This window comes from Heterodontus francisci, chromosome 24 (assembly GCF_036365525.1).
Source record: "Heterodontus francisci isolate sHetFra1 chromosome 24, sHetFra1.hap1, whole genome shotgun sequence".
NCBI classification, from domain to species: domain Eukaryota; kingdom Metazoa; phylum Chordata; class Chondrichthyes; order Heterodontiformes; family Heterodontidae; genus Heterodontus; species Heterodontus francisci.
Genome location: NC_090394.1, coordinates 29898360 through 29910472, shown reverse-complemented (window position 1 = coordinate 29910472; position 12113 = coordinate 29898360). Strand labels below are relative to the sequence as shown.

The following is a 12113-nucleotide window of genomic DNA, read 5'->3' as shown; positions in this document are numbered from 1 at the left end:
TATTCTGCTGTATTCTCTGACAGTCCCCTTCACTATCTGCTACTCCACCAATCTTAGTGTCGTCTGCAAACTTGCTAATCAGACCACCTATACTTTCCTCCAAATCATTTATGTATATCACAAACAACAGTGGTCCCAGCATGGATCCCTGTGGAACACCACTGGTTACATGTCTCCATTTTGAGAAACTCCCTTCCACTGCTACTCTCTGTCTCCTGTTGCCCAGCCAGTTCTTTATCCATCTAGCTAGTACACCTTGGACCCCATGCGCCTTCACTTTCTCCATCAGCCTACCATGGGGAACCTTATCAAACGCCTTACTGAAGTCCATGTATATGACATCTACAGCCCTTCCCTCATCAATCAACTTTGTCACTTCCTCAAAGAATTCTATTAAGTTGGTAAGACATGACCTTCCCTGCACAAAACCATGTTGCCTATCACTGATAAGCCCATTTTCTTCCAAATGGGAATAGATCCTATCCCTCAGTATCTTCTCCAGCAGCTTCCCTACCACTGACGTCAGGCTCACCGGTCTATAATTACCTGGATTATCCCTGCTACCCTTCTTAAACAAGGGGACAACATTCGCAATTCTCCAGTCCTCCGGGACCTCACCCGTGTTTAAGGATGCTGCAAAGATATCTGTTAAGGCCCCAGCTATTTCCTCTCTCGCTTCCCACAGTAACCTGGGATAGATCCCATCCGGACCTGGGGACTTGTCCACCTTGATGCCTTTTAGAATACCCAACACTTCCTCCCTCCTTATGCCGACTTGACCTCGAGTAATCAAACATCTGTCCCTAACCTCAACATCCGTCATGTCCCTCTCCTCGGTGAATACCGATGCAAAGTACTCGTTTAGAATCTCACCCATTTTCTCTGACTCCACGCATAACTTTCCTCCTTTGTCCTTGAGTGGACCAATCCTTTCTCTAGTTACCCTCTTGCTCCTTATATATGAATAAAAGGCTTTGGGATTTTCCTTAACCCTGTTTGCTAAAGATATTTCATGACCCCTTTTAGCCCTCTTAATTCCTCGTTTCAGATTGCGCCGACAATCCCGATATTCTTTCAAAGCTTCGTCTTTCTTCAGCCGCCTAGACCTTATGTATGCTTCCTTTTTCCTCTTAGTTAGTCTCACAATTTCACCTGTCATCCATGGTTCCCTAATCTTGCCATTTCTATCCTTCATTTTCACAGGAACATGTCTCTCCTGCACGCTAGTCAACCTCTCTTTAAAAGCCTCCCACATATCACATGTGGATTTACCTTCAAACAGCTGCTCCCAATCTACATTCCCCAGCTCCTGCCGAATTTTGGTATAGTATGCCTTCCCCCAATTTAGCACTCTTCCTTTAGGACCACTCTCGTCTTTGTCCATGAGTATTCTAAAACTTACGGAATTGTGATCACTATTCCCAAAGTAGTCCCCTACTGAAACTTCAACTACCTGGCCGGGCTCATTCCCCAACACCAGGTCCAGTATGGCCCCTTCCCGAGTTGGACCATTTACATACTGCTCTGGAAAACCCTCCTGGATGCTCCTTACAAATTCTGCTCCATCTAGACCTCTAACACTAAGTGAATCCCAGTCAATGTTGGGAAAATTAAAATCTCCTATCACCACTACCCTGTTGCTCCGACATCTTTCCATAATCTGTTTACATATTTGTACCTCTATCTCACACTCGCTGTTGGGAGGCCTGGAGTACAGCCCCAACATTGTTACCGCACCCTTCCTATTTCTCAGTTCTGCCCATATTGCCTCACAGCTCGAGTCCTCCATAGTGCCTTCCTTCAGCACAGCTGTGATATCCTCTTTGACCAGTAATGCAACTCCTCCACCCCTTTTACCTCCCTCTCTATCCCGCCTGAAGCATCGGTATCCTGGGATATTAGTTGCCAATCATGCCCATCCCTCAACCAAGTCTCAGTAATAGCAATAACATCATACTCCCAGGTACTAATCCAAGCCCTAAGTTCATCTGCCTTATCTACTACACTTCTTGCATTAAAACAAATGCACCTCAGACCACCAGTCCCTTTGCTTTCATCATCTGCTCCCTGCCTACTCTTTCCCTTAGTCACGCTGACTTCATTATCTAGTTCCTTACAGGCTTTAGTTACTACCTCCTTGCTGTCCACTGACTTCCTCATTTGGTTCCCATCCCCCTGCCACATTAGTTTAAACCCTCCCCAACAGCGTTAGCAAAAGCATCCCCAAGGACATTGGTTCCAGTCCGGCCCAGGTGTAGACCGTCCAATTTGTAATAGTCCCACCTCCCCCAGAACCGGTCCCAATGTCCCAAAAATCTGAAAGCCTCCCTCTTGCACCATCTCTCAAGCCACGCATTCATCCTGACTATTCTTTCATTTCTACTCTGACTATCACGTGGCACTGGTAGCAATCCTGAGATTACTACCTCTGAGGTCCTACTTTTTAACTTGGCTCCTAACTCCCTAAATTCTGCTTGTAGGACCTCATCCCGTTTTTTACCTATATCGTTGGTGCCTATGTGCACAACGACAACTGGCTGTTCACCCTCCCCTTCAGAATGTTCTGCAGCCGATCTGAGACATCCCTGACCCGTGAACCTGGGAGGCAACATACCATTCGGGAGTCTCATTTTCGACCACCGAACCGCCTATCTACTCCCCTTACAATCAAATCCCCTATGACTATAGCCCTTCCACTCTTTTTCCCGCCCTTCAGAACAGCAGAGCCAGCCACGGTGCCATGAACCTGGCTACTGCTGCCTTCCCCTGGTGAGCCATCTCCCTCAACAGTATCCAAAACGGTATACCTGTTGTGGAGGGAGATGACCGCAGGGGACACCTGCGCTGCCTTCCTGCTCTTTCTCTGCCTTTTGGCCACCCATTCCCTTTCTCCCTCAGAAATACAAATCTGCGGTGTGACCAATTCGCTAAACGTGCTATCCACTACCCCCTCAGCATCGCGGATGCTCCAAAGTGAGTCCATCCGCAGCTCCAAAGCCGTCATGCGGTCTAACAAGAGCTGCAGCTGGACACACTTCCTGCACGTGAAGGAGTCAGGGACATCAGCCGTGTCCCTGAGCTCCCACATTGAGCAAGAGGAGCATAACACAGGTCTGAGATCTCCTGCCATTTTTACTCTTAAGTTTAACTTCGTCTGAAACTTAGATAAATAAAAAAGGAACAAAAAGTTTTTACCAATCACACGATAAAAAACAAAGTAGAAAAAGCCTTACCTTATCTACACACCACTGAGTCCTTTTTTTTTGGTTAGAGGAGGAGGGCGGGTGGGAGACACTTCCCGTGTAGTGTCTCGGGTTCAGAAACGGCCCAAATATTTCGGGTTTTACTTACCCAGCAGCCCCTTGGTCCGCCGAAAACAAAAGGAAATTAAGTTTAAGCTGAAACTGACCTTCCCAGCTTCTCACTCGCTCGCACTCTCTGCTCCCGAATAAGCTGCTGCTTATTTCCTTCCTCTTGCAACCGAGGGACTTTTAGAACCCATGCAACCATTACCGAATCATTGCTTCTTGACTTTCCTTGTCTTCTATTCAATATCGACTGTATCCGACATTACAAAGCTTCAGCACATTGTTTCGGTTTCTCATTCTTCAAGAGATAGTGTTAAATTCTCTTGTTTTATTTTCTGTGCTGGAGAATGGAGAACCATTGTTCCCTATTGCTTTTTTTCTTGTTCCATTTATTCTGCTCTCATTCCCTTTGACACTTTCATCTTCTTCTGCTTCGTGTTGAAATGGCAGAAAGGTTTCTCAACCTGAGTTCATTTTCACTCTCACTGCTTCTGAGCCATTCATCCACCTGGGCTTAACAACTCATATCAAATGTCAGCTATCTAGTAAACATTTACAAGAATCAATCTGCAGGACAAGGGGTATCTTACAAAGAAAAACATATTTTTCCACATTCTTTACTGATTTAATTTAAATTGACAACAATTCCTATGTCCGTGAATTGAGTGCAGTAAAACAAAGCTTCAATAAGATAATTTGAAGTATCATAAAATCACAAAGGATTATCAGAGTTGAACGAACAGAAATGTACTATGTCAAAGCTCCATCCTCTCACAGTTGCGAGGCAATTTGTTATGACAAATATGAGCTAAAGGAACCTGTCAAAAAAAAACCTTCCAAATGCAACTACTCTACGGTTACGCAATTGTTCAAAAGTAAAGATTAGAACAAAGAACAAAGAACAGTACAGCACAGGAACAGGCCATTCGGCCCTCCAAGCCTGCGCCGATGTTGATGCCTGCCTAAACTAAAACCTTCTGCATTTCCGGGGACCGTATCCCTCTATTCCCATCCTATTCATGTATTTGTCAAGATGTCTCTTAAACGTCGCTATCGTACCTGCTTCCACCACCTCCCCCGGCACCAAGTTCCAGGCACTCACCACTCTCTGCGTAAAGAACTTGCCTCGCACATCCCCTCTAAACTTTGCCCCTCACACTTTAAACCTATGTCCCCGAGTAACTGACTCTTCCACCCTGGGAAAAAGCTTCTGACTATCCACCCTGTCCATGCCGCTCATAACTTTGTAAACCTCTAACATGTCGCCCCTCCACCTCCGTCGTTCCAGTGAAAACAATCCGGGTTTATCCAACCTCTCCTCATCGTTAATGCCCTCCAGACCAGGCAACATCCTGGTAAACCTCTTCTGTACCCTCTCCAAAGCCTCCATGTCCTTTTGGTAGTGTGGCGACCAGAATTGCACGCAATATTCTAAGTGTGGCCGAACTAAAGTTCTGTACAGCTGCAACATGACTTGCCAATTTTTATACTCTATGCCCCGACCAATGAAGGCAAGCATACCGTATGCCTTCTTGACTACCTTATCCACCTGCGTTGCCACTTTGTGACCTGTGGACCTGTACACCCAGAGTTGACGCCCAGACGCCTGTCAATACCCCTAAGGGTTCTGCCATTCACTATATACTTCCCACCTGTATTAGATCTTCCAAAATGCATTACCTCACATTTGTCCGGATTAAACTCCATCTGCCATATCTCCGCCCAAGTCTCCAACCGACCTATATCCTGCTGTATCCTCTGACAATCCTCATCACTATCCGCAACTCCACCAACCTTTGTGTCATCCGCAAACTCACTAATCATATCAGCTACATTTTCCTCCAAATCATTTATATATACTTCAAACAGCAAAGGTCCCAGCACTGATCCCTGCGGAACACCACTAGTCACAGCCCTCCATTCAGAAAAGCACCCTTCCACTGATACCCTCTGTCTTCTATGACTAAGCCAGTTCTGTATCCATCTTGCCAGCTCACCTCTGATCCCGTGTGACTTCACCTTTTGTACCAGTCTGCCATGAGGGACCTTGTCAAAGGCTTTACTGAAGTCCATATAGATAACATCCACTGCCCTTCCTTCATCAATCATCATTGTCACTTCCTCAAAAAACTCAATCAAGTTAGTGAGACACGACCTCCCCTTCACAAAATCATGCTGCCTCTCGCTAATAAGTTTGTTTGTTTCCAAATGGGAGTATTTCCTATCCTGAAGAATCCTCTCTAATAATTTCCCTACCACTGACGTAAGGCTCACCGGCCTATAATTTCCTGGATTATCCTTGCTACCCTTCTTAAACAAAGGAACAACATTGGCTATTCTCAGTCCTCTGAGACCTCACCTGTAGCCATTGAGGATGCAAAGATTTCTGTCAAGGCCCCAGCAATTTCTTCCCTTGCCTCTCTCAGTATTCTGCGGTAGATCCCATCAGGCCCTGGGGACTTATCTACTTTAATGCTTTGCAAGATACCCAACACCTCCTCCTTTTTGATAATGAGATGACTGAGACTATCGACACTCCCTTCCCGAGACTCATCATCCAAGTCCTTCTCTTTGGTGAATACTGATGCAAAGTACTCATTTAGTACCTCACCCATTTCCTCTGGCTCCACAAATAGATTCCCTTCTCTGTCCTTGAGTGGGCCAATCCTTTCCCTAGTTACCCTCTTTCTCTTTATATATGTATAAAAAGCCTTGGGATTCTCCTTAATCCTGTTTGCCAATTACTTTTCATGACCCCTTTTAGCCCTCCTGACTCCTTGCTTAAGTTCCTTCCTACTGTCTTTATATTCCTCAAGGGATTCGTCTGTTCCTAGCCTTCCAGCCCTTACGAATGCTTCCTTTTTCTTTTTGACTAGGCTCACAATATCCCGCGTTATCCTAGGTTCCCGAAACTTGCCAAACTTATCCTTCTTCCTCACAGGAACGTGCTGGTCCTGGATTCTAATCAACTGACGTTTGAAAGACTCCCACATGTCAGATGTTGATTTACCCTCAAACAGCCGCCCCCAATCTAAATTCTTCAGTTCCTGCCTAATATTGTTATAATTAGCCTTCCCCCAAATTAGCACCTTCACCCGAGGACTACTGTTTGTGCACAGGGCAACTCTCCCCTCTTTTTAGGTCTTTCTTTTTACCCAAATAGGTCTTGTCACATCATATCTTTTCACTCCAAGATGTCATTGTTTCTCCAAAACACTGGTCAGGGTTTTATGTGACCCGGCGGGGAGGGGAAGGCAGAACCAGAAGTGGGTGACGCTGGCGCTCCTGCTTGGATCCCTGTTCTCAGAGTAATCTCGCACCAGCCAGCGAATTAACGGCCAGCAGGTGGATGATTGACCATTCACTGGCCAGAGGCGGGGACTGAGGCAGTTTCCATGTTGTCAGCTGACGTGGTCAGATGTGCTGCTGACATCTTTAAAGGGCTGCCAGCACTGAAACACTGTCTCAGACCATGCTGCACACCAGCCTGTGATCAATTGTGCAGTAGCCTCAGAAGACATCCAGCCAGCAGTGTGGCACCTGCCATTGGGAGAGGGCGAAGAGGTCATCGATGTGGCCATCTGCCACTTTCCCATCCTGAGGTTCCCCTTGCAAGTGGCCATGAGGTTGCTGTTGACTGGATCCATGTGCCCACACCTCCCTTACTCTCAGGTTTTCCTCCCCGCTGGTAGACCCACCTCCTGAATTGACAATGCCCATGGCATTTGGGCACTGCTGGTCTGAAGGACCACTCTGAAAGTTGGTTCTTCAACACTGGCCACCCCAACCCCTCACGATTAACCTCCATGTCAGCAGCTTGATGGCATGATGGTGGCTCGACCCCAGATTCCTGGCTCCTCAACTCCCCCTCCTCCACACTCTGGCCATGCTGCACCAGTCTTCCTGTGAAGGCGAAGTCCCTGACCCCAGGGCTGCCAAATGCAGCAGTTACTTCAGCTGCCGCCCTTAAATACCTGCCAGGGCTCTGACGCCCTGTGGCCCCCATGCACTCCTTGTAAAATTTAAATGGGCTCGTAAAATACTGCTCAATTGGGTCTTCAACAATTTTAACGAACTCTCAATTACTGGTTTTAGGAAAGCATGAGCCGTTCTCACTCAACTTGCCTTCCGTCGCTGGTCAAATGTTGGCCCAGTGTGATGACATTGGAAGTCCATCTGAACGCCACCCCATGCGATTTTACACCCTCATCCCCACCCCCAACCTGCCTCCAATGTCGTCCACTTTGGAGCCGTAAAATCTTGGCCATTGAGTCAATGAGCTACCTCAGTGTCATTTGTATAATCCCAGAAACATTCTCTCTGCTCATCTTCGATATAGTGCCATACGATCTTTTACATCCACTAGAGAGGACAGGCAGGGCCTCAGTTTAACATCTCATCCAAAAGACCCCCCTCAATTCTACACTGGGGTGTCAGCCTAGATTCGAAGCCCAGGTCTTTGCAGTGGGGCATAAACCCACGACTTTCAAGACGAAGCATGATTGCCAACTCTTTGCGAGTGGTAGAAAATGCCAGTCAAAGGGATGTTTCGCAGATGCTGCTGTTATACTGTGACAGCAACAGAGTAAAATCAATACAAGACCCCCTGTTTAAGGTGGCCTTGATTGTGTGATACTTTCAATTATTAGCAGAGTTATGGTGCAATTTATGGAGCACAATAATTCCCATCAAATAAACGTGGTCTGAGTAATGCAGAAGAGTAAATCATTGTTTATCAGCATTTCAGTGTAGAATAGAGCTGCTAAATAAAACCACAAAAAAACATTTACGACAAAATTCATGTCAGAGCCACCAGAACATCACTGCCAACTTTTACACCCAGCTACCACCAAACCTCAGGCCTCAAGGTGAAAATGGAACAAGAAAGAGTTAGCAGCAGCAGTACAGTCAAACACTTCCATTCTAAACCAGAGGGATTGCCAAAGGTTCCAACTCACCAATAAAAAAGCATAGTAAACTTATTGTCCATCGTGTCTGTACAAGCCAAAAAAGAGCTAATCTCACTTACCAGCTCCTGGTCTGTAGCCCTGTAGGTCACAGCACTTCAAGTGCATATCCAAGTCTGCGATGATGGTTTCTGTCTCTACCACCCTTTCAGGTAGTGAATTCCTGACCCCTGCCCCCAACTTCTGGGTGAAAAACATTCTCCTCAGCTCCCCTCTAAACCTTCTGCCAATTACTTTAAATCTATGCCCCTGGTTGTTGACCTCTCTGCTGAGGGAAATAGGTCCTTCCTATCTAGCTAGGCCCCTCATAATTTTATACACCTCAATTCAATGTCTCCTCAGTCTCTTCAGTTCCAAAGAAAACAACCTCAGCCTGTCCAAACTTTCCTCATTGCTAAAATTCTCTGTTCCTGGAAACATCTGCGTATATCTCCTCTCTACCCCTTCTCATGCGATCACATCCTTCCTGTAATGTGGTCAACAGAATTAATCTAGCTGTGGTCTAACTCATGTTTTAGACAGTTCTAGTATAACCTCCATGCTCTTATATTCTATGCCTCGGCTAATAGAGGGAAGTATCCCATATGCCTTCTTAACCACCCTATCTACCTGTCCTGCTTCCTTCAGGGATCTGTGGACATGCATTTCAAGGTCCCTCTGTTCCTCCACACCTCTCCATATCCTATGCTTTTGCATTCTGGCAGTCAACATGCAACTCCCAGTGAATTCCACCCTGACTGCTCTCAAAAGCAATTATTGCTTTGGTTCCAATTACTTTCTTTTCAACAAAGTCAAGGTTGAGAATGTCTAGAAAATTCCTGTGCCATCTTGGATTTATGCTCTTCTGATCTGGAATGTATTTCCTGAAAGATTTCTGGAAGCAACTTCAGAAGTAACTTTCGAAAGGGAAAGAGACATTTGCAGGGCTATGGGTAAGGACAGGGGGTTGAGAGACTAATTGGCTCTTTCAGAAAGCTGGCAAAAGACACGATAGACCAAATGGCCTCCTTCTGTGCTGTATGATTCTACGATCTGTAGAAATGTCTGTTGTTGTTGCTGTCTATAAAATGAGAGAAGACTCATTCCTAAACATCTCTTTGATGGGTGTATTGAGGTTGTTTTAAGGAAAATTTAGATAACATTTTCAACCAAATATAGGGACACCTCAACCAACATTCTGAGGTGTGCAAAAGCATTAGAAATTTGGGCATCACAATACCTAACATACTTGTGACAAAATATGGCAGATCTCAACATGGATACTAAATTTTTTGAAATACATACTCTAGATAAACTGACATGATTCGCATGGTACAATGTTACCCTGTCCAGAATGGGCAATCAATGGAGACCCTTTGCTCCAGTAGAACACTGTAAACTCTGGCTTGTCACAGGATACTACAACTACACCTGGTACAAAATGGATCAGGACCAGCTCTTATCTATCTTTGCCAGAACGGAAACAGACTGCCACATGCCCCGTCTGTGCATTCTGTTAATAGAAAAACCACAAACCACCAGGGAACTTGCAGCATGTAAGATCATAAGAGATTTTTGTATTTTTGAAACCTGACAAACATATGCCATTTAGTAATCTCTAAAGTCTCTCTCTCTCCAATTTTTGTAATAGCGTGTATTCTGAACACATTTATGATTTATCAGATTCAACTTTTTCAATAAACACCCGTTTATCATGAAAGCTTTTATCCTATTCCAACTGACTTGTCACAAACAAAGACTACTGACTAAGAAAACTGCAGTGCCATTGAGTTGGCTTTAGACAGAAAGTAAAATTATTTAAAGGCATACCCAGAGCTTTCACCGAATTGCTTACAAACACAGTAATTATTTTTTCTCTTTTTTCTTATTTTAGTGCAAAAAGCTGTAGCTTTTTTTCAATGGTTAGCAGAGCGAGAAATATAACAGTGGTGCGATTGGTTGAGGTTTACCCCAGTGGCACCCGAATCACAGGAAAGACCATCAAATTCACAGCTGCAGAGTCTAAATTTGAGAGGCTGGGAGGAGGCCTCTCTACTTCCCCTTTTCTCATCTTAATGTAATGTGGGAGGCTTCTGAATAAACTAAGTATATCAGTATATTATCTTAATTGTTTCATACTGACTAGATATGAGAATTCAGCCAGCATTCAGAATGTTCACAGAACATGCTGGAAATACTCAGCAGGTCTGGCAGCATCTGTGGAGAGAGAAGCAGAGTTAACGTTTCAGGTCAGTGACCTTTCATCAGAACTGGAACAGACCTGAAACGTCAACTCTTCTTCTCTCTCCACACATGCTGCCAGACCTGTTGAGTATTTCCAGCACTTTCTGTTTTTATTTCAGATTTTCAGTATCTGCAGTATTTTTATTTTATTTTCATAGAATATGCAGGTTGCTCACATTTTGTTCATATTAATTCTTGGATGTGGGTTTTGCTGGCAAGGCTGGCATTTATTGCCCATCATCTAATTGGCCAAAATGAGTGGCTTGCTAGACTACTTCAAAGGGCAGTTGAGAGTCAACCACATTGCTATGGGATCAGAGTCACATTTAGGCTGACCAGGAAAGGACAGCAGATTTCCTTCCCTAAAGAACATTATGATTTGAAGATGCATCAATTATACACACTTGGCCATCTGAAGTGTAACCTGTTCAGGGACTTAATAGAGTCAGCAACAAAAAAAACAAGAACTTGCATTTTTGCAGCACCTTTAATGTAATAGAATTCCCCACATGAGTGTAATCAGACAAAGTTGGACACCAAACCAAAATATGTTAGGGCAGGTGATGAAAAGTTTGGTCAAAAATGTAGGTTTTAAGCAGATTTTTAAAGCAGGAGAGAAAATAGAGAGGCATGGCATTTTGGGAGGGAATTCCAAAGCTTAGGATCTATGTGGCTGATGGCATGGCCTCTAATAGACAAGTCAAGGTTCGTTGTGCTTGTTTGTTTGTTTTTCCAGCAGGGGAAGTAGTCCCCTATCATCATGACAGATGTTTTCTTACAAATTGGCCATGAACAGAACCTGTTTTGTTGAGCAACTCAGTGTGATACTGTTTCTAGTGATTCTGTACCCAGTGGATATCCCATTCAATGATAGATTGGAATGCGTCTTCCCAATGATATTATGTCACCGTTACCTTTTACCCATTTCAACCAAAAACTGCTTTGACATGCTTTTCAATGCACCAACACTTTCATTCGTCACACGGGTTCCATTGTCTAATTTTCCTTAGACAATAAAAAGATGCTAGTTGGTGATTGGGTCTAGAAAATGTTCCATTTGAATGAAAAAAGTGTGTTAATGTGTTGATCATCATTAGGGAAAGAAATGTATCACTCTGATCCTAGTATTTTTGTTGCATTGGGGCTTTTGAGTGCAGAATTGCACTACATGGGGAAATGTAGGAAGTATCGTCTTGAAGCTCAGTAGGTAACAGCACTAGATAGGGGTGGTGACACTTTAGGCTGTAGGATATTAGACTGGACAGCACCCATATTTCAGGCACTACTCGACTATTAAGCCCTCAATATAGGGGAAAGGAAGCATGTTCACAATTCCGCCTGGAAGTGAGCTGTCCGTCATATTGGTAAGGACAAAAAATATGCGCCTTTTACTCACACCTGAAACTGACATTGGGCATCTACAGGATGCACTGCAGAAACTTGCCAAGGCCTCATTGACTGCATCTTCCAAAGCCCCGACCTCTGCTGCCTAGAGGAATACGGGCAGCAGACATATGGAAACACCACCACCTGAAAGTTCCTCTGCAAACCACACACCATCCTGACTTGGAAATATATCACCGTTTCTTCATTGTCACTGGGTCAAAATCCTGGA

The 12113-nt window shown here is 44.6% G+C and overlaps 1 protein-coding gene across 4 annotated transcripts in view; it reads right to left on the bottom strand.

Moving 5' to 3' along the window:
* Positions 1-12113, bottom strand: part of card11 (caspase recruitment domain family, member 11) — a 250123-nt gene that overhangs the window by 183930 nt on the left and 54080 nt on the right. The window lies entirely within an intron of this gene.